Raw genomic sequence first — 26,292 nt, forward strand, 5'->3', positions numbered from 1 at the left:
GCAAGGCACAGGCTCCGCCCAACTCCACAGGGCACCCCTCACCCAGGCTACCACGTGGCATCCTGCCTCCCAGCCACCCCCAAGCCTGAGAAAGCCTGTCTTGCCGTCAACTGCACCACCAACTTTAAGGCATCAGTTTAATCTTGCTACGTCTCAATTTTCTAACCTACCTGTAATCTCAAGAAAGCCTCAACTATGTACAAGCTACTTGACACCACTTCTTACAGACTTTTCAGCCTATAAAAGTATCTCAAAGAGCACTAGACTGGGAGTCTGAAGTCATAGCTTCATGTATATCATTCACCCGCCTAACAAGTGCACATGAAGCACCTATTATAAAACATGCCAGGGACCAAACGTATGAAGCTGTCCAAACAAGACAGAGCTTGGGCAGAGCCTGGGCCAAGTCATTCAGTGTCTTGGACTGAAATTAAAAGGCTTGGACAAGAAGCTCTTTCAAGTCCCTCCCAGCTCTCCTATTCTCCACTCTTGGCTTTGGTGCCAAGAGGGGACTGCAGCATTCTGGAATGTTCTGCTTCCCTGAACAGATGCTATTTTTACTCCATATTCATATAGCTCAGGTTGCAGACGTGTGACTTCTCTGCACTCTGCCGAACATAAACGACTCATTTTCATCCCAGAGTTTAGGAGACTAAGTGTAGCTCTAACACAGAAGGCCCACAGGCAGGCACAGCTCAGGCTCCCGGCACAGGGACCCTCACGGCCTTGTTCCTTCTACACAGAGGCAATCTGGTTCCTTGAGATCAAAACTACAGAAAAACAGGAGCAGGGCTGCCAAGGCTTCCTCACATGTTGCCTGGGTTTGTTTATTTCTTCTTCATCAACTCACATCATTTCTGACACTGCACTTCAACTGCCTGGACACAGCCAGAGAGAAAGGCTTTTAAGAGTCACTGAAGTCCAGCCAACTTCTGATTAGCCACAGTAATGAAGGAAAAGAACAGTACATGGCCAAAGTAAGAGGGCCTCTGAGGACTGTAAGGGCAAAGATGTTTGTACAGGATATGGAGAAGCACCAGTGAAACAAGTGAAAATCTTCCTCCAACCCCCGAAATTCCCCTCAGACAACATTTCAGGAAAACATTGGCTGGAGTTCCCAAGAGCACCACGCCCACCCAAAAGGGAGGCATCTATGGTCTCCGTTACCAACTTGTACGGGGAAATATCGGCTCCTGAACCAATGGGGGGATAGAATTTTATAAGAACTATACAAACTGAGGCTATGATTAAATGTACTTACTAGTGGTTGAGGTTTCTATTAGCACATCTTAATAGAAGTTTTCTTTTTATTCAGAGCTAAGTTCACAAATATTAAGCAGAAATGTCTACAGCAGAGAGGGAGAAGCTGGAGACTGGAAAGCAAGCAGATATGAGACAGTAAGAGTGTAAATGAAGATGGACACGGGAAAGGCTGGGCCCTGGGAATAAACCACCCAGAAGCAGTGATGCAGACAGCTGAGGTCTTGGCCTTTCTGATCGTAGACACAGGCTCTCCAGACGTTACTCAGCACTTTACTTAGGACTGTTTCATACATACAAAGAGCCCTTCCCATCCTGCCCTCTCTCCAACCTCCCCCAGCTCCCACCTCCCCGGCCCTGCCCACCTGGAAAACTCTGCTCACCCTCAGAAAGAAACCAGGCTGCCTTGGGGAATGGTGCCAGCTGGTGGCTGGTACAGAGAACTATCTGTTGATCGTCAAACTTTTCTCTCCCCTCTCCTGGAGGACTCTCTATCATTCACCCCCTCTTCCTCTTCCCTCGGTTTCTTCTCATTACCATCACAGAGGGCTGAATTTGAAAGTCAGAAGTCCAGGGACAGAATCCCAGACCCCCCACTTCCCCACCCAGAGAGGGCAAGTCACATAACCTCTCTCTGCCTCGCTCCCTTCTCTGTAAACATGGACAGAAATACCTGCCCACCCAGCAGGGTCTTTATGAAGCAGCAGAAGTGCAAGTACACCGTGAACAGAACAGGGCTCATCAAACAGAAGGCACAGCCTCACCGTCCTGCTCACTCCCCGGCACCTGAACACCGCTCAGCTCGCGGGAATTCCGGGGCCATCATGCTCTGAAGCAGTGACCTCGACAACAGATGACTGGCAAGCCTTCCTCAGAGGTAAAGACACCGTCCCAGAGCTCTGAACGAGCTCTCTTGTCCGGCGGATGTCTGTATTTTCAGTGTGAATGCCATGTTCCCGAGTAACAGGCCAAGTGGTCCATCAAGACCTGTATCAGCTGGTTTGAAGTCGCTAACTCATTTGCAGCAGGAGAAACTCTTTTCCTGACCACAGTGCCCTAAACGATCACTGGGCCTCCCAAGCCCTCCCCAGTGCTATGGAAATCGGGCTCTAGGTTTACCAGGAGGCAACTGGCCAGCCCCTGTGAGGCTCTGCTCCATCCCCAAATGCCATCGCCCTGTGATACAGATCTTAAAGGGGCTAACGAAATTATCTCCTCTGCCTTTTATTCCTCCGTAACAACCACAAAATTTGATAAGAATGACCCCCTGCTCCTCTAATTTAAGGCCTATTTTATTACCTTCAACCCTAATTCTCTCTCTTCTAAATGGATATGAGACCCTGAAGACCCCACAGGCCAACGGGATTAGTAATGGCTTCCTCCTGGCCAGCTCTCCAGAGGGCGCTTCTGCTTCCCCCCTCGGGTGGGGTCACAATCAGTTCAATCTTCATGCTTCAGAGACAACCCCTTTGAACAGGATCAAATGTCCCCCCACCCCTGCCTGGTGCTCCGCTCAAAGGAGCAGCAGCTGCTTCTCACTCAGAGCAGTAATGTCAACTCAGCCAGAAAGGCAAAGGCAAGAGGAGGAGGTCGGTGTGGTTAATTGTCCACCAGGCTCAAACTGCAGGCCCACTCAAACCAGCACCCTGGGAGGGTTGATCACCCCCGTAAAATGCAAAGTGCACTTTGAACCCAGGAACAAGGAGGATGAGAAGTATTTTCCCCAGCCTGCTGGGACTTGATGGAGCTTCAGCTATTTGTTTTCTTTTTCAGATTGTAGCCATAAAGGGTAGAAGCACTTCTCTGCAGCAACCCCAGGCAGGCACATAAAACACAGGCGAGGTGAGCAGCAGGGCTTGCCCACCAGGAAATAAAGGAGAGGAAAGATAAGCATCCGTGGCATCAGTCTAAAAAGGGAGCCAGCAAAGGCTTCCTCTAGCTTTGAAGAAGGAACCTGAGAGAAGAGAATTCCGAAAGCCTCAGAAACCGCTCCTTCTAAGAAATGCTCTGTAGAGAAAAGGAAGCGTTTAAAATGCAGGGAATTTACTCTTTCTCATTAAGAGATGGAAGAGAAAATCTTTTCACTCTTTTGCCTATTTGAAAAAGTTACTTTTATTACCTAGTTATCTGAAGGCCTCCTTCCAACTCAGATCCATAATAACCGTAAAAAGACTCTCAAGAAACAGAAAATAGTCATTTCGTAACTGAAAGAGGACATGAGAGTGATCTAAAACAACACCTACAGTCCTTTTGTAAAGCGAAAGCCTAAGGTATTCCATTTAAAACCAACGTTCCCCGGAAACAAGTACTTCTAAGTTTTTCTTTCACATCAGTATCAAAACTCCCATAGTAGGGCTTCCCTGGTGGCGCAGTGGTTGAGAATCTGCCTGCCAATGCGGGGGACACGGGTTCGAGCCCTGGTCTGGGAAGATCCCACATGCCACGGAGCAACTAGGCCCGTGAGCCACAACTACTGAGCCTGCGCGTCTGGAGCCTGTGCTCCGCAACAAGAGAGGCCGCCATAGTGAGAGGCCCGCGCACCGCAATGAGGAGTAGCCCCCGCTCGCCGCAACTAGAGAAAGCCCTCGCACAGAAACGAAGACCCAACACAGCCAAAAATAAATAAATAAACAAAGTAAATAATGCCTTAAAAAAAAAAAACAAAAAACTCCCATAGTAGATAAGACAAACCAACCATCAAATCACAGCTGACAAGGGACGTGATCAAAGTAGAAAGTGGTTCCCCAATTATGCGTCAACTGTGTTCTGGAAGTAGAAAAAAGCAAACTCTTCCCCAGAGATGTCAATACCTGGGTGCAGCTTTACAATGAAACTTGGAAACCAATTTTGGAGATTTTGCTTCTTCTTTAAGAGAAAGATAAGATAAAGGCTCACCTGAAGCTGAAGATAAAGGCTTCACCTGGAAAAACCATACACCTAAGGGGGGATGTGCCACTTTGTGTGTGTATCTGTCAGCAGCTGCAGTCTGAGTTCCCACTCATTTCAGCAATAAAGGAACTGGCTGGTCAGAGACCAGCACGCTAACGACGCTGGAGCCCGGGACCAGCAGACCAGTTGCTGTGTCTGCTAGTTGCCTTTGCTCTGATTGCTCCCAAATGTCTGCCCTGGATACAAGGGGCCCATGCTGGACAGTGTCTTTGGATCAAGGCCAAGGCTCCAAAATGGCTATATCAAACGCACACACACAGACACACACATGCTCGCGCACCCTGATAACACAATTTTACTGCTGCTGGGGCACTAGCAGTTCTTAGTAAAACTGTTCTTTAGAAACAGTAAACATTTAATTGAATGAAAGAAGAACACCACATTAGAAATCCAAAACAAAGTTCAGAAGCTCTAAGGAAATTCAGGAACTAGATCACTTCTTGGACTTTCTAATTAGGATGACGTTGGGTTGTCAAGATTCAATGAGACAGCTCTGTGAAGTGTGCCCAAACGCACACTGATGTGTGAGATGCCCTGGGTGGAGGGGGACCAGCTCAGTAATGTGATGACTTAACCTGCCTCATTTTTTTTTTCTAACCAGATTAGAATTGTTATCATAAAACAGGAGACACTCTGAGAATCAGAGATCTCCTAGGGCTCAGTGAGTGGCCAATTATTATCAGTTGGGAAGTACTACTGCCCATGTGTTTGGCGGCATGAAGACCAGACATACTCACCACCTTGCACTCAGCTTCTGCAGTCATGGTACAACAGAAAACAGTTGGTAATATCTCAGATTCCATAACCTACTAAAAAGCTAAAACTCACTCATATATTAACATCTGAGCTTTTAAACTGTAATTTTCTTCGTTCATTTTTCAAGTATGATAGACAAAATGGAGTCCATGGAGACTAGAAATCCCTGGGCAAAGCTGAAACCTTCCCTCTACCCAAGCCCTAGGAAACTTTAAGATGAACAGGGTCAGGTGAGAGTCAAATTTCCTCTACTCCTTTGCCTTTCACTAACTTCTCCTTCAGGCAGCTCTCTGGCTGGGGCTCAGCACCAAGCAGAAGAAACCATGGAGACATGACCGCTTTTTTTATGTGAGACTAGTTGGCTGGTACTTCTACTAGGTTGTGGAAAGCACACCCAGAAACCAGAAAACAACTTCTTTCTCTTTGCTTTCGTGCTGCACACAGCCAAACAAAGCAAATGGAAAGGCTGAACAATGAGTATTGTTCATGTAGAGGCAGGATAAGAAGGCAGGAACGGGGACTTCCCTGGTGGCTCAGTGGTGAAGAATCCGCCTGCCAATGCAGGGGACACAGGTTTGATCCCTGGTCCGGGAAGATCCCACATGCCGCGGAGCAACTAAGCTCATGCGCCACAACTACTGAGCCTGTGCTCTAGAGCCCGCAAGTCACAACTACTGAAGCCTGCACGCCTAGAGCCCGTGCTCCGCGACAAGAGAAGCCACAGCAATGAGAAGCCTGTGCACCGAAACGAAGACCCAACACAGCCAAAAATAAATAAATAAATAAATAAATAAAAAGGCAGGAACGAACACTCAAGACCGCATTCTCCTGTGTGACCATGGTCTTTAATCAGACTGAAGTCCCTCCCGCCCCACCTCCACCCTGGCTTCTGGGAACTCAGCCACCTGCCAGTTCCTAAAAGGACCCAGGCCCCATTCTGGCTCCAGATTCAGGTAAACCACTGCCCTGGGGGTTGCTACTCCCAACCCACAGGATGAGGCAAAATGGCATCAAGCCAATCAGTGTGTCTCTCAAAGATCCCAGCATACTAAGACTACAGGGGAAATGGAAATGCATGATTTAAAAGCTTTTTATTAAAATTATTTAAACCTAAACTGTGTTTTAGAAATATTTTTATTTCCTCTGGGTTATAAATTGGTCAAGTCAATTGTTTGCTCCCTTACTGCCATACATTTGGTTACACGTTCAATCCTGGGGCTGCCCAGGACTCCCAGGGGCTGGCAGACAGATGTCTCTCCCAGGGCAGCCAAGGGGGCTGGCGGCTCAGGGTCCCAGGCTGTCAGTTAGCACCTTACTGACAATGACACAAAAACTCCTGACTTCTCATCCTTTTCAATAGGGGTAAGAATCTAAACTCCTGCCGACTTAACATATTATGGCACATTCTCAATTACCCGTGGTAATGTGAGCAAACAGCCATGTCATTAATCCAAAAAGGCACTCTACACATCAGCTCATTGGCTTAGGAATACATTATCATTTTTTTGTAGCTGTGCCTCAGTTTAGTTTACTAGGGCTTTTTTTCTTTTTATCCTCAGATGAACATTCACTCATTTACTGAAAGTCTGTTCCATGCCAGAAACCATGCAAGATAGGAGATGGCAGCAAAAAGAACTCACACGCTAGGGGAAAAGACGTGTACAAACAAGTAAGTAAAGCTCACCACGGGCACGTGCAGTGTGCTGTGTCAGCAGAGGGGCAGCGATTCGTTCCGCTGGAAAGCTGGGAAAAGGCTACGCTCCGAACACCCTCTCTTCAGACAGTTTGTAAATAACAAGTGAAATGTTGGCTGAGTCTTAAATGAGGAAAAGGAATTCTAAAGCACCAACTCAAATGGAGAGGTGAAGGGTGCCCAGCAAAAAGGAAAGCGCGTTGGGCACTGAGATGGGCAGCAACATCCAGGAGAAAGCCAGGCAGGTCAATAAACATCTTCACCCGATAACTCAGTGGGGCAGGGGACCACTTTACACCTTTCGTTTTTTTAATTTTTTTTTTTTGGCTGCGCCAGGTCTTAGTTGCGGCACGTGGGATCTGTTTTTTTTTTTTAGTTGCGGCATGCAGGATCTTTTAGTTGCAGCATGCTGACTTAGTTGCGGCACGCGTGTGGGATCTAATTACACTGACCAGGGATCGAACCCGGGCCCCTTGCATTGGGAGCGCAGAGACTTACCCACTGGACCACCAGGGAAGTCCCTTTACACCTTTCTTAGAGGAGCTGCCACCCTATATTTAAGGATTTTCTTTTTAATGCATGAGAACTTGGGGTGGTTATCAGAGCGCATTGCATGGCTGGAGTTTTCCCACAACCAGCCTGAACATGAGCAGATCCAGGAAGCAACCCCTTACCTGTACGAGGAGGAGCTCCTCGATGAGGTGCAAAGCCACAGGCCAGCTGTGAACTCAAGAGTCCGCTTCCCAGTTTACCTGAAAAACAACAGGAGAGGGCCATTTTTGTTAACTTGGAATAGCCAGTCTTTTAACAGCCCCAGTAGAGACCTGCAGACCGTGCCTAAGGCTCCTTGGCCTCAAAGCAGAAAACCTGGCCAGTGTCACTTGGCCAAGGGGTTGGATCAGAGAAGTGGGTGAGAATCCTGGTGTTTAACTTGGAGGGTAATGGTAAGCCAGGCACTTAACCCACCTGTGTCTTGGTTTCCTCCGCGCCATAGCTATCTCACAGAATGATCAAGAAGGCCTTCGAAACCATAATTCAAAAAGAGTCATGTACCAAAATATTCATTGCAGCTCTATTTACAATAGCCAGGACATGGAAGCAACCTAAGTGTCCATCAACAGATGAATGGATAAAGAAGATGTGGCACATATATACAATGGAATATTACTCAGCCATAAAAGGAAACGAAATTGAGTTATTTGTAGTGAGGTGGATGGACCTAGAGTCTGTCATACAGAGTGAAGTAAGTCAGAAAGAGAAAAACAAATACCATATGTTAACACATATATATGGAATCTAAGAAAAAAAAAAAAAAAAAAAAGGGCATGAAGAACCTAGGGGGCTTCCCTGGTGGCTCAGTGGTTGAGAAACCGCCTGTCAATGCAGGGGACATGGGTTCGAGCCCTGGTCCGGGAAGATGCCACATGCCGTGGAGCAACTAAGCCCATGCGCCACAACTACTGAGCCTGCGCTCTAGAGCCCACGAGCCACAACTACTGAGTCCACGTGCTACAACTACTGAAGCCCGCGTGCCTAGAGCCCATGCTCCGCAACAAGAGAAGCCACCACAATGAGAAGCCTGCACACTGCGACGAAGAGTAGCCCCCACTCGCCACAATTAGAGAAAGCCCGTGCGCAGCAACGAAGACCCAACACAGCCAAAAATAAATAAATAAAATAAAAATAAATAAAAATTAAAAAAAAAAAAAGAACCTAGGGGTAAGATGGGAATAAAGACATAAACCTACTAGAGAATGGACTTGAGGATATGGGGAGGGGGAAGGGTAAGCTGGGACAAAGTGAGAGAGTAGCATGGACATATATACTCTACCAAACATAAAATAGATATCTAGTGGGAAGCAGCCGCATAGCACAGGGAGATCAGCTCGGTGGTTTGTGACCACCTAGAGGGGTGGGATAGGGAGGGTGAGAGGGAGGGAGACACAAGAGGGAAGAGATATGGGAACATATGTATATGTATAGCTGATTCACTTTGTTATAAAGCAGAAACTAACACACCATTGTAAAGCAATTATACTCCAATAAAGATGTTAAAAAAAAAAAACTCTCTGGATAAGATGTGGCACATATATACAATGAAATATTACTCAGCCATAAAAAGGAACGAAACTGAGATATTTGTAGTGAGGTGGATGGACCTAGAGACTGTCATACAGAGTGAAGTAAGTCAGAAAGAGAAAAACAAATACCGTATGCTAACACATATATATGGAATCTTAAAAAAAAGGTTCTGAAGAACCTAGGGTCAGGACAGGAGTAAAGACGCAGACTTAGAGAATGGACTTGAGGACACGGGAAGGGGGAAGGGTAAGCTGGGACGAAGTGAGAGAGTGGCATGGACTTATATACACTACCAAATGTAAAACCGATAGCTAGTGGGAAGCAGCCGCGTAGCACAGGGAGATCAGCTCGGTGCTCTGTGACCACCTAGAGGGGTGGGATACGGAGGGTGGGAGGGAGATGCAAGAGGGAGGAGATATGGGGATATATGTGTATGTATAGCTGATTCACTTTGTTATAAAGCAGAAACTAACACACCATTGTAAAGCAATTATACTCCAATAAAGAAAAAAAAAAAAAAAAAAAAGAAGGCCTTCGATATGCCGGGCACCATGCCAAGCCTGGAGTCATGTGAATGACCATGTCATGGGTTCCCCGCCCTCAGGGAGCCGACAGTCCACCAAGACGGAGAAGTCAATGGGTGGTAATCATGACCTTGACGCAGCTGAGAGAAGCTGAAGTGAGGAAAATACAAGGTGACGTGGAGCCCTTGCAGAGGCACCAGCTGACCCCAGAGAGGTCCAAGGGAGCTCCCCAGAGCAGCTGACGGCTAAGCTGAGGTCTGGTAAGCAAGCGGTGGCCAGACTGCGAGCACAGCAGGCAGAGGAGACAGCACAATGGGTGCCCAGGAAGCAAGAGGAACCAGTGAGTTCACAAGCAAAAGGAGCATTTCAGAGGCCGACAGGGAGACGGGCAGTCATTTTAGGAGAGTCTGGACTTTCTCTTAAGGCCGATGGCAAGCCCGTGAAGGGTCTCCTGTAGGAGAGTGGCATGGTCCAGAGAGCTTCCTGCAACATCAGAGAGAAGGGATTGCCAGGAGGCAAGGAATGCCCCCCCTCAGCTACCCCAAAGGCCACATCCCTGGTCTTCTGTGGGAACGAGCAGGAGAGAAGGCCCCAGGGTAAGAAGACAGGGCTAGGGCTCCCTCCAGTAAACCACGGCTTTTGAACTACCCGTTCCTCCAGCACTAAGTGATTCCACCCAGGCAGACACGCCATCAGGGGCAGAGTCTGCCCGTCCCAACACACCCTCCAGAAGGTGGAGAAGTGCCTGGTGTCACAGTGCTTCTCCACTTGTGCTCCCCAGACCAGCGGCATCAGTATCACCTGGGAACGCGTTGGAGATGCAAATTCTCTGCCCATCCCAGACCTAGTGACTCCGAATCTCCGGGAGTGTGGGGTCCAGCCAGTGTGTGTCTTAACCAGCCTCCGGGTGATTCTGATGCTCCCTAAAGGCAGCAAGCACTAAGTGGGGGCAGTGCCAGCACGGGGGTGGCGGTGAGCAGAGTACGGGGTACAGAGATAGCCCGGTCTGATACCCCAACAGCACCTCCGTGCTCAAGGCCTCACATTCTACTGGGACTGTGATGTCCATTTATGCTTAAAAGGAAATACACAAAGGTTTTTTTGGGGATTTTTTTTTGGTGTTTTGGTTTTTTTTGGCCGCACCGCGAGGCATGCGGGATCTTAGCTCCCCGACCAGGGATCGAACCCGTGCCCGCTGCAGTGGAAGTGTGGAGTCTTAACCCCTGGACCGCCAGGGAAGTGCACACAATGCTGTTTTTATCGATACTTAGAAATGATGCTAGCCCTGCGGACCATGGGGAAGAGTACACGGGCCCACCTCTGGCGTGGGGATGTAGTACTTCAGGAGGGTTTCATTTCCCTAAGAAATGCCCCATCCTCTTCTGTGGCCCTCCTTTATTTCAGAGTAGACAAAGGAAACTCCAGCTTCAGGAACAGGGACAATGTTTCTCCTCCCACCCAGATACAGAATCTGACCACTCCAGAAAAGAAACAATGAAGCCATCCAGAAAGCTCCCGTGGTTTCATCGAAGGGTCAAGTTTCTTTCTGGAGTGGGTCAGTTTGTAAAAGTTTCCAGAGTTCTGGTCCCTGGGATGTACTTGTGTGTAACTTCTCTGTTGGTCAAGCAGTGGCAAAAAGACTCTCCCCACCATCTCCACGCTATTCTGAAAACACCCTAGACCACTCAGACAAGCTTCAGCTGGGCACCAGAATGGCCAAGTTCAGAGTTTCTTTCAGCCAGCTAAGAGCTGAGAAATTCTTTAAAATGTAAATATTTTTTGCAGCTATGAGAGAGAAGGCATGCCCTAAAGCACTTTCTAGGTGGCATGAGGTCTCAGAAGAGTCAAGCCCTCCTCAAAACTGACTGGGAAAAGGCCCTTAGTGGAGAAGGAAAGGTTTCTGCTGCTGGCCAAGTTCTCCTGATAAGCAGGTACAGAAACTGGATCATTTCCTGAGCTTCTCTCTCAAAATTAAATAGACCAAAAAAAAAAAAAAAAGAGCAACATAATCCCAAGCACAATTATGGTGTTTAACCTTAACTTTCATATCTAGATCACCTGGCTTTTCATTACAACTGGTCAGGTATATGTGAAATGGCCACACTAGATAGAAGTATGCCAGATGCATCATCAAAGATATTAAAGCCCCTATTACACAGCGTGCGCACGCGCGTGCACACGCACACACACACACACATATATTAAGTGAATGAGAGTTAGTTCTGCCTAGTGCCCCCCACCACCAGGTATCCTGGGCTCCTCCGGACACCTGAGCTGTCCTCGGTGGCCCTGCCCCAGCCCTGCCCTCACAGTGCCCACACTTCACCCCATCAAAGTCCACTCTCTTCATACCCTGATCTTTGCTGGCATTTTATGAAATTCTTCCTGTTAAGTCCTAAGTAACTAACGTAGTGCCTGTTCTATGGATGCTTACATGTTGAATAAGAGGTTTGAAGAGAACCATTTCACCCAAATTCCTCTAATGGTAAAATTTTAGGCACAGCAATAAGTGAATTCCAGCTTTTCGCTACAGAGCCCCTTCCACACTCCGCCAATCCCATCACACTGACCACTTCCCACTTCATTTGTTTCATAAGTGTCAGCTTATGAAAACACCTCCACCTCCTAGGATGGAGGTGAGATGGATCCTGCATTTGTAAAAATGGAGGTTAATGTTGATACAATGACGTGCAAAGTCCATCTCCTCCATCTGTCAATTCACCTGGGTCAGAACCAAACTGTCTCTGAAGGATGAGGATCCCTTCTCCATCCATTTCTGGTCAGCGCTTACTGAGGAAGGGGACACGCTAATATTATCTCCAGTGTCTGAACCCAAGCAGGGGAGAGAGTGGGAGAAGTCGGCCTCAGGACATTCCTTTCTCTGCAGAGGCCCAAAGTGTACAGTCCAGTATCTCCAAGAATGCCCCAAAGCACTTAATAATCAGTGTCTGTAAAACCTTCCTAAAAATAACGGCTTCAGAACTGACTCTTACACTGTTGACAAGGGACTCTGATTTGGTCCCATCCAAGATAAGAAAGAGCCTTACTGTAAGAATGAAAACATGAGTCAAGATAAAAATTGAAGTGGGTCCAATGGGACAAAAGCCAGCCCTTCACAACCAAGTATCTAAGAGGCCTAGAAAAGAACAGGTGAGGGTGCCCCTCAGACATGACTGATAACACAGGCTCAGATGGACAGGTTTCTAAATTGATGTTTCTCAAAAATGGTGTTTCTAGAACATGCCCAATTATAAAAACCATCTAGACACTTTGTTCAAAAAATTCAGATTCCCAGGACCCACACCAAACCTATGAAGTCAAAACTCCAGGGCAGGGTCTGAGAACACACAGGTCTAACCAGCACCCAGCAGAGGGTCAGGCAAGTTTCAGAAACAACGTTCCAAAGGAAACAATATGTAACTTTTTAAAACGTTGTAGTCACATAACTTCAAAGTGATACTGCACGTGAGAAAAGGCAGACTTAACTGGAGGAAGTCAGAGCCTTCTTTAAGTAGTTAAAATTATGGAATATAATCATCAGGTAATGAGGAAGTCAATTTCATTAAAATGTAGCAAAAACAAAACCTCTCCCTTTAGCTTAACTATATTCCACCGGGAAGACCTTCCATGACCTCCCTCCCTGCCCTAAGGATGGAAGGGAATCCCCACCCCACAGCTTCTCCTTGGGGCTGTTACAGGCCGAATGGCAGTGACAGGGTTGAGAGCCCTCAGGGTTATCCCAATAAAGACAGCCCCAAGAAGCAGGCAACAAACTCTAAACCAGCCCCTACAGGTACCCTCCTGGCGTCAGCCTTTACAGGTCTGAGTCTCCGGCTGACTAATCCGCAGCCTCAGTCGTGTCCCTGTCTATGTGAGGCCTTGCTCCACCGGACCAGTGGCACCAGCCTCACAGGGAGCCTATCAGCAATGCAGAAGCCCAGGCCTGCTTTGTCAGAATCTGCCATTTAAGAAGATTCCACATCATTCTTGTGTACCTTCAAGCGTGAGAAGCCCTGCTTTAAGGCATGGAGAGTGCCACCACGGGGAGACTTTCACCCCACCTGGAGAGGCACCAGCTCACCAGCCCACCCACTGCGACTCCACACTCTAAGAGGCCTTCTTCCCTCACAATCCTTACACAAGTCTTCTCAGACTTGCTTTGTCTTGGAGCCAGATCACCATCAGCGGGGGCCCAGTGACAGCTGACAATCCAAAGCCCCACCTTAGGGCATTATAAGGAGGTTGTAAGTACTGACGTCCTCTGGCTCCTCTACCTATCAGGCTCCCTGAGGGGGCAGGAATATGGACCCCACGACCACAAATCAGTAGAGACGATCCAAAGTCAAACAATACTACGGAATGCTGGCTCGCTCTGGCCAGCACAATGTTAATGAGGTCGAGGTCACGAGGATGATTAGCTTCCTCTGTATCGTGGCACAGACTCCAACCCTCTGCCCTCTAGCTGCCTGCAAAGGCTGACACGCCCCTGGTTACTAAGAGGAGAATGACTGGGGAGGCTGAACAGAGCAGAGGCAGAAAAGGACTCAAAGAACTTGGATGGCTGGTGAGCAGAATGGATCAAAGAACAGCACTCAGCCCAGAGGGGTGGCTGACATGAGAGATGACCGGTGAGAATTCAAAATCATCCCGACGGGCTGAACAACACACACCAGGACGAGAAAGCTGAAATTTGACAAGAAGTGGGAACTCCTATGGCCAAGATTTTAAAAATCAAAAACACGGGCTTCCCTGGTGGCGCAGTGGTTAAGAATCCGCCTGCCAATGCAGGGGGACACGGGTTCGAGCCCTGGTCCACGAAGACCCCACATGCCGAGGAGCAACTAAGCCCGTGCGCCACAACTACTGAGTCTGCGCTCTAGAGCCCGTGAGCCACAACTACTGAGCTCACGTGCCACAACTGCTGAAGCCGGTGCTCCTAGAGCCCGTGCTCCGCAACAAGAGAAGCCACCGCAATGAGAAGCCCGCGCACCACAACGAAGAGTAGCCCCCGCTCGCCGCAACTATAGAAAAGCCCGCGTGCAGCAACAAAGACCCAACACAGCCAAAAATAAAATAAATAAAATAATTTTTAAAAAAAAATCAAATACACATATGTAAGCTAGAGGAAGTCTAACCTAGAGGAAATCTAACCTAACGACAGTTCTTGTTTTAAAATGTTTAAATTTTTTTTAAAAACATGTAAGTTTTGTTGACTAATGTAGTTGCTAAGAAAGCTAACATACTTAGGGTCCGTGAGTCTAGTTTCCAGACCAAGGGGAACAGTGGTCCCTGTGCAGCACAGCTGACCAGACTATCCTCAACAGTCCCCCGGCCACCTGTCCACACAGGTGTATACACAACCTGCCCCATCTCTTCATCGCTACCACCACTTGTGTTCTTATTATTCAGTATGGCCTCTGCACCGGCTACCGTTCTTTTGGGCTTTGGATTATAGTTTAAACATTCCCCACATCAGCTTAGCTCCCTTTAATGCTGCCTTTTCTTTACTAATCAAGAAAAGAACAACAGACCCAAACACAAATTGGAAAAAACACATTTAAAAAAAAAAAAAAGACAAGACAACCTAAGCAACCCATTTACCGAAAGTATTCAAACCCAAAGACCTATAGTCACCTGTGTAAGCCAGCACCCTAGGCTACATATTACAGCACGGATCTGTGCAGAATCGTAATCAGGTTGGTAAATTATAAGCTTCCAGCACAGAAAAGCCCTGAAATGGCTACTATAAGAATGAGCACATGACAGAGTAAATATCTGTTTAGACATACTTCCCTGTGCAGAATCATCTTCTAGGAATGGACAGTTAGCCATTAAAAAAAAAAAAGATGTGATTTTAGATTGTTTTTCAAGTTGTGAGCCGTGTTTTCCTTACGTGTATATTTCATATACAAAGGGTAGCCATTTATAAAACACAAAAACACCAATTACTGGTAAGTCTGTAGTTGCGAGACCGGCCAGTCTATTATTTTTAATTTCAGAAAATTTGATCCCTATGGGTGAGAGAAAAGTTATAAATTTTTAAGAGGTTAATTTGTCCTGAGTAATAAGTGTGTCATGCACCACTTATCTGAAGATTAAATGTGGCTACTGTCTATGCAGTTACAGGCGTCTTTAAACAACTGGCTAACTGCCTCAAAACTGGAAAACAACATGTGAAATTCAGCCCAACTGCAGCCTGCCCCAGGAGAAAGGAAGCTTGAACTCCAGGTGCCCTTGACAACACAGCTCAGTGTGGAAAGAGAGAAACTGCTGAACAATAGAATCAGTAGAGGAAAGAGAGTCCCTCTAACTTTCCGGGAATGTGGGGAAGTTGATGCTAAAGGGATATTTAAGATCTCACTGCTGGTTTGAGTTCTACTGAACACTGAAACAACTGAAAACAAGAAAAAAAAAAAAACTCACATGTGAGTATAGTATATTTATATATGTATATATTTATAGATATTTAATTAGGTACATATCAATCTGACAGATGTTTACACATTTAGATATAGAAGTGAAACACCTCTCAGATCACACTTAACAGTGTTTATGAAAACATACAAAGTGTACCAACAGGAAGGAGTGGGTCCTTCCCTATTGTTGGGAGGAAGCTGCCCCATTCTGGCTCTGGGTCACAGGACCCAGGCCTGGTTACATTCCTCCACTACATTTACAACAAATAGGAATTTCAAGTCTTTTTAAAGACAGAGACCTTCTTTACCATGGATGTAACCCAGATGTAAGGAGGTGTAGGGGGCTGTGGCCAAAACAGCTGATACAGTTTTGCACAAAAAAAGAATGGAAGAAAACACCAACAACTGTTTTGTTCTGGTTTTTTAAGTAATATCTACTTTTAAAAAATCTGAAAAGCAGAAAACTAAAGAAAATAGTCACCTGTAACCCCACGAGTCCAAAATAACCAGTCAGAATTTTAGCCTACATCCTTGCAGTCTGTCTAGGCTGTCCAGTTTTCCTTTCAATGGCAGATCAGTTAGGCAGGCAAGAGCAAGGCGAGGCATTATTGCTGGTTACACAGACTAACGATGATTAATAATTCCCACTGGCCGTACCCTAAATCCACAACAGAAAGAGGAGTAAGGCTATACACAAATCAAATAGCATGCTTGTCCTTTAACAGGCATTCACTGGGGCCTACTTTTGCACACGTTATTTTATTCCACAAATGAATGAAATTCAAATTAACAGCCCCTTGAGGGCCATATGGTAACTTCAAAAAAGAAGGCAGATAAGCCTTGTCCCTGGTGGAAAGGAAAACACTAGTTCTCCAAGTACAAGTTCTCAAGGCGCCTACAGACTGGGTTCCTAGGAAAAGCCCTCCTCCTGGCTGGCAGATGGCCACAGTCTCACCATGGTGGAGAGAGCATGCTCCAGACTCTCTCCTTCTTCTTAGAAGGACACTAAGCCCATCATGGGGGCTCCACCCTCATGACCTCATCTAAACCTAATTACCTCCCAAAGGTGCCCCCTCCAAGTACCATCACAATGAGGGATTAGGGTTTCTATTTAGGAATTCGGGGAAGAACACAGTCTGTCCAGAATATGTAGATGTGTCGGGGCTGGAGGAGGGTCAATTTTATCAGTTGTACATCCTAGCTATTAAAAATGTTCAGAGCCATTCTATGTACATTCCTCTAAATTATCTCAATTGAAAACAATAAACAGGTCTCACAAGTCGGCAAAATAACACCAGTAAGAGTCTGGTCATTGAAGGCCAAGGTCAGGGGCTTGATTACCCGTTAGTCCCGTTGAAAGGATGAAAGAGAAAAATTCAGTTACAAGGACACAGATTACTCTCACCCTGAACACTATTCACTATTCACTATTCACTCTTGAGTAAACCTCAGGAGACCAGCCAACCACTTGCTGCTACTGTAAAAATAACTCCATCTTTCATCTCCAGCTCCAGACCTCTCTTCCTGCCTGCGGATCCAATGCTCTGCTGGGCATCTCTCCCTGGACGGCTCACAACTCAGCTGTGGATTCAACTGAACTCATTACTCCTCGCCATCTCCCCAGACTGAGGTTCCCATAGCTGCTTAACTCAGTGAAAGGTGCCATGACCCACTCCAGTCACCCTGGACTCCCTGTTACTAAGAACCCACCCATGGGACATGACCGAGGAAGTGCGGTCAGTCTCTCCAGGTCTCTCCCGCTCTCCCTCACCAAGTCCCACCGGGATTCCTGTACTAACTTCCCGGCTCACCTGCTATCCCTGGCCCTGGCCTCCTAGTCACCGAGCCCACCTAGAGTTCCTTCTAAAGCACAGTATGATCAGGTCAATCACCTGCTGCAAGTTCCCCATCTTCCACACAGGTTTCGAGCTGAAGTTCAGACTCCCCAGCTCAGCACCCAAGACCCAGCACCCTCAGGGACTTCCCTACACCACTCTGCCTCTAGTCCAAACAGCTACTCTCAGTGCCCTGATGACCTTATACCATTTCGAGCCTTCTAGACTCCAAACATAATGCATTCTTACTGTACCAGATATTACTGTAACCTTAAAAGTAATGGGAGAAAAAAACCTTGAAGGTACATGAGGGACTAAGTCTCCACTCTTCCCTTTACTCTCGGGCCCGCCTCCTACAGCAAAGGGTCCAGTATTTTAAGTACCAGACCAGACTCTTCCCTGGACACAATCTGGGTTTTATAAGCTGATGATCAGATCTGACCTTTGATTCCTTCTTTGCCTTTCTAAGGCTGTGAAGTCTCACTTCGGAGAAAAACCCGTTTGTTCTCGTGGCACTTTGGCTGGTGATTCTACTCAAACAGGACACATGCTTTATTATAAAGCACAGAAAGAAACAGGCTCCCCCTTCTTCCTTCTCCCTGTGGAGGACCCACAGGACCAGCTGGCCCCAGCCACCACCCCCAGCCAGATCACTTCCCTCCAAGTTGGCTGGCCTGTGGAAGAGAAGCACGTCCAGCACGCTGCTTTCCCAGCGCAGGCACTTCTAAACAAAAAAGAGAGCTTCTTGGGTTTATGGAGGTCCTTCGCACATAGAGTTTGCTTCTCCAACTAGAATGAGTGCTCTGTGAGTGGAGAGGCCTGCTCTTGGTTCTTGCTATGCTCCCAGAGGCCAGAACAGAGCCTGGCCCATGCAAGAGGCTCCATGGGTATTTGCTGAATGACTGGATAAAAGAATGGATGAATGAGCAAACAGGCATTCCTCCCAGATTACAAAAGAAATATACAGCATAGTTCCCCAGCTCCAAATACTACTGTTTTGCTAAGAATGCCTTTTGTTCATTCTGCAACTAGGTACAACCTTAGGAAAAACTGGGCAATGTTCCATTAACCCCAAGACATATTTTAAAGGTGCTTTTTGGAATAAATTCTAGAGATCACGTATTTGCTTACTATTTGTATTTTTCTAAGAGCCGTAAACACTGAGAAAACACTGCTTTAGAATTCCCAAGAGAGACACCATGTCCACCACTCAAGTTTTCTTTTTTTTTCTTAAATAAAATGTCGATATTGACTTTGGCGGCACCTGGAACCTGAGAAGGTGCCTTTGCAAGGGGGCAGTGAGGCTTGGAATTACAGGCCACACCTGTGCTCAGGTCCTCAGACCCACACGGAGCCTGCACTACACATTCCCCACAGCTGGAGTCCCAGAAAAGGTTGACTAGAGGGGCCAAAAAGATGCAGCCTACAAGTTCTAGAAAGATCAAATGTTTCTGAGTGTGGGCTGCTGGGGGCACAGGGACAGCCTCAACTAAGGGTCGACCATCAGCCGACCTAAAATCAGCAGTCGCTCAAAGTCAGCTCCCCTTGCAGCCCGGCTCTCTGAATGGCACTGCTTTCTCCCGGGCATTTGAAATACTTGACAACCATCATCAACATTTTCTGAGCACTTACCCAGCGTGAGGGACCACCCTAAGTTCTATGCAAAACTACATAATCATAGTTAAACTTCCAGGTGATTCTTTGACTTGAACTTTATTACCATCATTTTACAGACACAGAAACCAAGGCTGAGAGAAATTAAATAACTTGTCCCAGGTTCAGGTAGTAAGTGACACCTCTGGAAATTCAACAGTCCCAATTTTGGGTCTCCTACATTTTGGTCTCCTCTTTTGTCAATTCTTTGCAATAAAGAAGTTGAGAAGCTGTATATGTTGTCCATTAAAAATGGATACTTTTCTATATATTTTCTATCTTCTCCTACTATGGACTTTTCCTCCCTGCCCTGCCCAAACACTACATGCAGTAAAATCTCTTTAATTCGTCAGTCCACACATCTGAGCCCATCCACATGCATAAAGAGCATATATTACTTTTTCCAGAAGGCACCGTTTTGCTCTAATCCACAAAGATTCATTTTCCTTCCTATAGACAAATTACTGGTTCATGTCTCGCGACTCATATATTCAAGAATGTTCATTTGCAGTGTAATTATTCTTCTTAATTGGACTGCTCTGAAGACAAATGATTTCCCCTCCCTAACCCCATCAACTCCTGCACCACACAATGTCTTTTTTCCTGGCATAAAATGTTTGCTGCACCCTTTGCAAACACACCACAACAATCCACACACACTATCTGCTCCCTGTGTGACCACTTAGGAAAAATATTATCATGACGTTGGGTTTTATCTGGTATTACCTCAAACTCTTTCAATATTATTTCATCAGAATCAGATCTCTGACAAAGATTAATAACAAGTCTATCACAGTATGACAGCAAAAAGAAATGAGCATCTTGGGTTTTCTTTTCCCTATCTGTAAAAACATTTAATCTCCCCACCAGCATGTGTTCCCTATCTCTTACATTTGAAAAGGAGAAGTCGTTTTTTAAAGAGGACCAGTAGAAAAGAGGAATATCCGGGAAAGAGCAACGCCAAAGAAATTCGCATCCATCATCGCGTAAACCTGGCGCGGGTGGAGCTCTCTCAGGCGAATGGGCGAAGCAAAAGCAACGTGCGGAGGAGAAACGTCCCTCGGAACTCGGTTACTGAGGTTTAACTCTCCGCACCAGGCTCTAACAGCTCCCCCTCTCCCTCCCGCCCACACCTCTCCCCGCTCGGGCTCCAGCACCCACTTGTCTACAGAGGCCGCTTTGCGATTTCAGACAGAAGCTCTCCTTTTACTTGTGGGTCGCTGATGGAAACCTACATGAACGCACACAATCACAATAGAAAACGCGCTAAATACAGGAAATAGCCCAGGTAGGAGTGAGGGTGGGGGTGGGATGGGGGGGGGGGTAAGACTTTACTCCCATTGAGGAAACAGCTCAAGGATTCTCATAAAACTCCCGACCCTCCTGAAACGGGAGAAAAGGTGAACAGGATTGAAGCAAATGCTTTCGCCCTTCTGAGTTCAAAGGACACCAGACAGCTGAATGAAAGGGAAAAAAGGACAACACACACAACTCTGTGCCTAAAAAACGTCCGGAAACACAGAGTTCCCCGCTGTCCTTCACCCCATCCCTTGGGTTCAACCCACTCAGGCCAGATGTGGTCTTCCCCACTCCACGCCCACCTCCTCCTCCTCCAGCTCGCACCCCCAATCCCTGCGCTGCCCACAAAAATGCAGCCCAGATCTGAGAAGCCGCTGACGTCTGTGGCCGGCGTGACCCACACGCCGCAGACCGGGCCCCGCGGGGGCGACCGCGGGGCGGCCCCCGGGCGCGGTACCAGGCGCGCCGAGCCCCGCGCCAAGCTGCGCCCGGGACCCGAGCGCCGGTCTCAGTCCGCCGGCAGCGGCGAGAGAGCTGGGCTCGCGCCGGCTTCCCGGAAAATCGTCTTTCCAGGCACAACTTTTTTCCACTTCTGCTGCGGGCGACCACGGCGACCAGAGCCGAAGCGGCGCTCCCTCCCGTTCCCAGCGTCCAGCAACCGTCCCGCCAGCGCCTCCCCGGCTCGGTCCTCCCTCCCCTCGGGCTCCTCGGGCGCCGGGAAGAAGTTCCCGCGCCGGCCGCCGCGCACGCAACCCGGACTCCGCTGGTCGCCGACGGCTCCGCGAGCCCCGCGCCGGGTGCCCTACCTGGCGGAGGCTGCGGGCTTTCCCTCCGCAGAGCGCGCGGGCCCGGCGACTCCAACTCAGCCGGTCCCGGCTCGGCGATCCCGGCTCCGAGCCCGCTGCCTTCCCCAAGCCGGGGCTTACCGTTACGCCTCCTCGCAGCCACCTCTGTCGCTCTCTCTCTCGGTCTCTCTTTCTCTGGCCCGGCCGGCCACTCGGGGAAGGAGGAGGAGGGAGGGGTGGGGAGAGGAGAGGAGGCGGCGAGAGGAGGGGGCGATTGAGGGAGGGGAGAGGGTCCCCGGGCAGGGGAGGAGGAGGAGGAAGAGGAGGCGAGGAGAGAGCGCCGACCTCGGCCGCTGCCGTGGCTAGCACGCAGGAAGGGGAAAGAGGGGCGGGGGCAGAGAAAGAAAGAGGCCGCCGAGGCTCCCTGCCCAGGACCCGGCCCCGCGCCGCTGCCCAGTCACCATCGCCGCCGCGTCCCGCTCTCGGGAGGCGTCGGGGGGAGGGGTCGGGGCCCGGGGCTCTCCCGGCGCGGCGCGCGGGGCGGGGCGGGCGGCCGGGGACGCGGCGGGGGCGGGCGGACGAGGCCCGGCCTCCGGGGGGAGTGTCCTGCGGGGCCCGGGAGGGTGTGGGCGAAAGGGGATCCCCGAGAGGAGGGGCGGAGGCCCGGGGGCCTGGGATCCTGTCCCTGCGCCCACCGGGCGGCGGCAGCGTCTCCCGGAGTCCCGCCAAAGTCCCGCGCCGGGAAACCTCCGAGCACAGTTCCGGGAAATCGTCTTCGGAGCCCGGAGAGCGCGCACCGCCCGGCTGGGGAGGCGGGGAACGGCGAAGTCGGCGTCGGGGGTGAGAGCCCGGACTCTTTCGGCGGAGAGCGTGCTCGGCAGCGCCCGGAGCGGTTCCCCAGGCGGGGCCCGAGCGGGAAGAATGTCCGCCCGCTGGTCCTGGAGAATCCAAAGCGGGAGGGTGGGCTGGGGGTGCCTGGACCCCCATCCTCGCCTTCCTCGCCCGGAGTCGAGGGTCCGGGCGTAAATTTCCTCGCCCTGGGAGTCTCTGAGAAAGGAAACTCAGTGCGAACAGCCGCAAAGAATATACGTAAATTGATTGCTTGGGATCCTGAAACATCCTCCCCTGAACTTAAAATACGGTTTCGGGGTGAATTTCTAAGGCACTTTAGCTAATAGTCTGGAAAGGCATCTTTGCCCAGAGAGGGGACTCACTAACTGCCCCCCACCGCCCCCAGGGTGGGGAGCAAAGAACCCAGAGTTAAATGGCCACGAATTAAGGTGACAAGATTCCTTGTGATTTCAACGTCGGGACGCAGCATTTTGCCAAGCAAACCCTTCTTGTCTTTTTTTCCTGGCAAACTTGCTCCTGTCCTTAGCTTCTCAGCCTCTCGTCTGGGTCACCTGTAGCCACTAGTCGCCTGAACTCAGACCCTAGCAGTCAGTTTGGGGCCTTTCTCCACCACTGCCAATAGCCACTCCCATTGATTCTTTAAGGTCCTTCCAATTGCCCCGTCCTTTCCAAGCCCCCTGCCACCTTCCTAATTCTCGCTGATTCGGGATTTCATTGCTTCAGTGACCTCCTCCCTGGTTCCCTGCTTTGGCCCTCTTTGCACTGGCATCCATCTGCACACTCCTAGCCTAGACGCTAATGGTTCTAGAACACCGCTTTGGCAGGCTACTTCCTGTTCTAGAAGCTCTAAGAGGCACTTTGCCACAGAAAATTATGAATTACTTAAAAACTTTTCCATTCGAAGCCATCCACCTACCCACTCCTTGGAGCCTGGCACTCTCACCAGCGTGGGGGGGATCCTCCCCTCCCCCCGAAGGTTCCATACTGTATGAAACATGGGAGGTGCTGATGCTCTTGCCAGAACTGGAATGCTGTCTTTCATCTTCTCCCACAGCCAAATCCCACTTATCTTCGTTGAAAATGAAGTTTGTAGTACAACATTTCTTCTATAAAAGGATGTGTGTGATCTTCCCACTTTTGAAATCATGCACTAGAAATAACAAGGCTTATGGGGGAAATAGGATAAGAAACAACTCAGAAGTTATGTAACACTGCAACCAGAGCACCAACAAAAACAGTAACCATTCCAAAAAACATGCTAGCAGAGTTTAAGAGCCACATTCAATTCCTAATAAATATTACAGTAAATATAAATATAGGACTTTACCTTTATAAAAAGATGGAAGAAACTGATGAAGAGATTGGAAGGAGAGTTGTTTGAGGCTGCTGAGTTAGGAAGGTAAGCACAAAATGTACAAGAAAGAGGTGAATTCACCCCTCCCAAGTTAGAGCTCATGGTCAAACCAATCCAAGAGAAAGAACATGGAGTGAATGAACATCGGGCATAGCACTGTGTGTCCTCCCCAACTGGCATTCTGCTGTGTTTTGTTTGCAGCTGCTGTTTCTTGATGGTGCAGAATATTAAGGTGTTGGCAACAATTGCATATGAACCAACATAACCACTGCATTTTACTAATATCCTTTCCCTACATATCAGTCATGAATGAGTTAATTTCTGTTACACATGCTTTCATTACAGAAACATGCTGGTAACAGAGTAGACTGTATTGTACTGAATTCCATGCTTAGAAAATAGATTCTACTTCATTCCACACATCTGTTGAGCACTTACTATATGCCAGGGACTGTTTCAGGCACTGGGAATGCATCGGCGAATAAAGAGAAACACAAAAATGTCTGCCCTCGTGGACGGTGCGTACTTGAACATGGCATCACAGGATGATCCATATTATTGAGTTGTATTATGTTTCATATCTACGTAACTTGAATTGATGCCTCATCTACATTTTAGTCTCTTTGAGGGCTAGAGTCAAGCCTCATATCTGTGTATCTTTCGCAATGTCTGACACAGTAAATACCTACCGGAATATGTAAAAAAGGGAGTTTACACCCATTTTATACCTTGTGTTACTGAATTCACAGGAGAACCACCTGGGAAATCTAAAAAGAAAGTTTTTTTCAGAACCACGTTTGTTGCTATTTGGACTAAAATCAAAGCAAGTATCCCCAGATAGGATCATTTGGATCTGAAGAGTAGATAAATTATGCTTAACAGGAAGCAAGAAAATAGGCATGGGCAGGGGAGGGAGGACAGAAGGAGAGAAAGGCTAAAAGGTGTAGTTCAAGAAGAAAGTGCCTGCCAAGTTCTCTGGAAAGGCAGGGCTGGAGAAAGAACAATAGCGGGAACTTTGGGTTATTGTGAGTGCTGCTTCTATCATGGGCTTCAGCCAAATGTTCAAGAAATATTTACTGGGAGATAAGTGAGGAGGAAATTATAAGAAATTAAAGGGTACCTACAATGTTTGGTCAGATGACAAGAAGACCTTGGGAGAAAGTAATTATGAGCCAGTGGGTCATAAGGTAAAATTACAGTGGTGCCTGGCTAAAATGTTGTGATTCTGAACTTACCTGCCTGTGCAGATCACTCACTTCTCTGAACATTATACCCCACCTAGTGTAACTGGCATCAACAAAGCTAGGTATTTTCATGTGTGAACACTTTTTATCCTATTCTGAGTATGAATCTGGAATGTAAATAAACTATGCATTTATGACAGATACATTGGATATATTATGATTGTCAGCATACTGAATATTGATTAACTTTATTTTATTTATTTATTTTTTTAGCATCTTTATTGGCGTATAATTGCTTTACAATGGTGTGTTAGTTTCTGCCGTATAACAAAGTGAATCAGCTATACATATACATATATCCCCGTATCTCCTCCCTCTTGCGTCTCCCTCCCACCCTCCCTATCCCACTCCTCTAGGTGGTCACAAAACACCAGAGCTGATCTCCCTGTGCTATGCGACTGCTTCCCACTAGCTATTTTACATTTGGTAGTATATATAGGTCCATGCCACTCTCTCACTTTGCCCCAGCTTACCCTTCCCCCTCCCCGTGTCCTCATGTCCATTCTCTACGTCTGCATCTTTATTCCTGTCCTGCCCCTAGGTTCTTCAGAACCTTTTTTTTTTTTTTAGATTCCATATATATGTGTTAGCATACGGTATTTGTTTTTCTCTTTCTGACTTACTTCACTCCATATGACAGACTCTAGGTCCATCCACCTCACTACAAATAACTCTATTTCATTGATTAACTTTAAATTTGTCTCCTCATCTTCATAAAAATCTACCACTCAGAACCAGCCCCCCCCCCATTCTGAGAGCTTGCTGTTTCCTAAAACTGTGATCGTAGGATTTCAGTGCTAGACACAAACTTGAAAATCCATGTCTTTTGAAGATCACATAAAAAATGAAACAGTTTAAGCTGAGAATCTCTTCAAGGAAACTAGCAAAATTATAGTTTACCAACTTGGGGTCCTCTGAAAAATCACTCTCTTAAAAATTTTCATTCTGCCTTTTTATTCCATGGATCGAATTATACAAAGAAGCCATCTGAAATTCTAAGAATCCATTTTCCTTGACAAGTACATGTTGATAAAAGGAAATTTTGAAGGGCTCTACTGATTTAAAAGGGCTCTGTCAATTAAAATTAGTGCTCTCTGATCTATGTGAGATAGAAGCCATCTTTCGGGCCATAGGAATGACCTGGCCAAAGTCTCCAATGGACTTAGTAATGTCATATCTCAATTTCTGCTTCCAACTGGCAGTTAAGTCAAGGGTGAAAATTGAGCCTGTAAATACAAAAGGAATTTCCCGCCATTACCAAGGTGCTAGACTATCTGTTGAATGAGGATAGCAAAATGTCTCCAACTGAGAACAAATATTACAAGTGCAGATGAGCATGTAGGATTTTCCAATAACCACATAAAGGGACGGCAGTAGGACCAAGTCAGCCATGGGCTCCTGATGAAATCTCAATGAACTGTAGAAAAGACTTCCTTTTCCCTCACGGATCTATTAAGGACACTGTCCACACTCAAGCCAAAGAGAAACATAGCCCTGAAAATACACCACGGCTAAGTCATGAGAGAAATAAGAGCACTGAACTGTGGACATTTGTTCTCTTCTGGAAGAAACTGAGGGCTGTCAGCCACT

General features: G+C 47.6%; 1 protein-coding gene across 5 annotated transcripts in view; it reads right to left on the reverse strand.

Annotated features, from left to right (window-relative positions):
• The window catches only part of LHFPL2 (LHFPL tetraspan subfamily member 2), a 169,266-nt gene extending 147,507 nt beyond the window's left edge, over window positions 1-21,759 (reverse strand). For 2 of the 5 annotated variants that reach the window (XM_036845808.1, XM_036845809.1), the window contains exons 1-2: window positions 21,394-21,758; window positions 7,333-7,410 (exon numbers count right to left, since the gene is read on the reverse strand). The gene's annotated coding sequence lies outside the window, so the exon portion shown is untranslated. Of the gene's footprint in view, window positions 1-7,332; window positions 7,411-21,273 lie in introns of all 5 variants that reach the window. The other 3 variants (XM_036845814.1, XM_036845807.1, XM_036845810.1) reach the window with 3 other exon arrangements.
• Between the last annotated feature and the right edge of the window lie 4,533 nt (window positions 21,760-26,292).

This window comes from Balaenoptera musculus, chromosome 3, assembly GCF_009873245.2.
Source record: "Balaenoptera musculus isolate JJ_BM4_2016_0621 chromosome 3, mBalMus1.pri.v3, whole genome shotgun sequence".
Classification (NCBI taxonomy): Eukaryota; Metazoa; Chordata; class Mammalia; order Artiodactyla; family Balaenopteridae; genus Balaenoptera; species Balaenoptera musculus.